The sequence below is a fragment of the Dipteris shenzhenensis genome, chromosome 18 (genome assembly GCF_047967505.1).
Source record: "Dipteris shenzhenensis isolate YYH24624 ecotype China chromosome 18, Dip_SZ_1.0, whole genome shotgun sequence".
NCBI classification, from domain to species: domain Eukaryota; kingdom Viridiplantae; phylum Streptophyta; class Polypodiopsida; order Gleicheniales; family Dipteridaceae; genus Dipteris; species Dipteris shenzhenensis.
In genome coordinates this window covers 19,462,448-19,464,685 of record NC_141613.1, presented here as the reverse complement: position 1 = coordinate 19,464,685, position 2,238 = coordinate 19,462,448, and positions in this window count along the sequence as shown.

Genomic DNA, 2,238 nt, shown 5'->3' with positions numbered 1-2,238 from the left:
TTATTATGGGAATTGTGGAAGAGATGCTATTATAGAAGGGTAAATTAAGAGGGGCTTTAGGGATTGTCATAATCTAAGGGTGAGGTTGTCACATCTCCTTTGGTAGGCCTCTTGAGATTTTCCAGATGTTTATTGAGTAACCTACAATTTCAGAGTGTGAGAAGACTCTAGAGCATAGATTTTGCCGTCCTAAGTCTTGTGAAATTTTTAAGATGTTAATTGAGTAACCTATAATTTTAGAGTGTGAGAAGACTCTAGAGCATAGATTTTGCCGTCCTAAGTCTTCTCTCTAAGGCAGGGGGGGAGAGAGAGAGAGAGAGAGAGAGAGAGAGAGAGAGGCATCAAGAGATACTAGATCATAGAAATTACCAAAATATGATGAGAATTTGAATTTTGCCTAGTGCCACCGCTTGTAGTGATTTTATCGGCATTTGACTACGATTACAACTATTGCCAGTATCTTACCCATTTGCGAGACTTATCCTCGATGCTAATATTCTCGATGCTAATATTCTTGATGCTCTCAATCTTGATGCCCAGAGAGGAAAAGAGGAAAATTACTTAATGTGCTTCAATTGTGCAACCTACAATCTAATTTGTTTTGGGCATGCCAAAGGCAAAGCCACAAGGAAAAGAGGAAAAGTACTTAATGTGTTTTCACTTTCGTAACCTACAATCTAATTTGTTTTGGGCATGCCAAAGGCACAAATCCAGAGAGTTTGTTTTGTGTTCTCTTATTATGGGAATTGTGGAAGAGATGCTATTATAGAAGGGTAAATTAAGAGGGGCTTTAGGGATTGTCATAATCTAAGGGTGAGGTTGTCACATCTCCTTTGGCAGGCCTCTTGAGATTTTCCAGATGTTTATTGAGTAACCTACAATTTCAGAGTGTGAGAAGACTCTAGAGCATAGATTTTGCCGTCCTAAGTCTTGTGAAATTTTTAAAATGTTAATTGAGTAACCTATAATTTTAGAGTGTGAGAAGACTCTAGAGCATAGATTTTGCCGTCCTAAGTCTTCTCTCTAAGGTAGGGGGGGGAGGAGAGAGAGAGAGAGAGAGAGAGAGAGAGAGAGAGGCATCAAGAGATACTAGATCATAGAAATTACCAAAAATACGATGAGAATTTGAATTTTGCCTAGTGCCACCGCTTGTAGTGATTTATTGACATTTGACTACGATTATAACTATTGCCAGTATCTTACCCATTTGCGAGACTTATCCTCGATGCTAATAGTCTCGATGTTAATATTCTTGATGCTCTCAATCTCGATGCCCAGAGAGGGGCCCGTGCCCTCGAATTATAACTAGTTGTTGGGAAAGGAAGCCACCGCCTCCCCACCCACACTATGTGTGGTTGGAATAATGATATTGTATATTATCATATACATATTTTCAATTACTCGTTCATTGAAAATTGCTAGTTTTTAGTATAAATTCTTACAACATTCCTCTCTTTTAATGCATGTTTTCGATATAAGGAGCAAGAAATCCAAGCTAGATGCAACATCGAAGGATGATAATAGCTTTAATCATATCATTGCAGTCCATGTGACAATATTGTATAGATAGGAACGAGCATAAGTTATGACCTCTTGTGCATCGCCTTATTCATGTATTTGTTGGGCTTCAACTTCGTACATGTCCATAGTTTTACTCATTCATTTTCTCCTTTTCAATTTTTGAAGACTGTCTTTCAAGTATGGATGACATGACAATATCAAATTTGATAAAATGCCAAGATTCAAGCTCAATTTCAAGTTAGTAGTTATATGCTTGTCGACGGCAGAAAGATTGTCTGCCACAAATCTAGTTCTAATTATGTAACAATTGTGTAGCCTATAGTTTCAGTTAAAGCATTGGAAGGAAAAGAGGAAAATCACTTGATGTGTTTTAAATTGTGTAACCTACAATCTAATTTGTTTTGGGCATGCCAAAGGCAGAGCCAGAGCCAAAGAGTATGTTTTATGGGAATTGTGGAACTGATGCTATGATAGAAGGGTAAAGTGGAAAGGGCTTTAGGGGTTGTGATAATGTAACCGTGAGGTTGTGACATCTCCTTTGGAATGCATTAATTGAGTAAACTACAATTTAAGAGTGTGAGAAGACCTTAGGGCATAGATTTTGCCGTCCTAAGTCTTGTCTCTAAGGGAGAGAGAGAGCGAGAGAATCAACAAATACTTGCAAGACGATTTGATTATGCCCAGCCAAACAAGACCATGGAGATCCACACGTCTGGA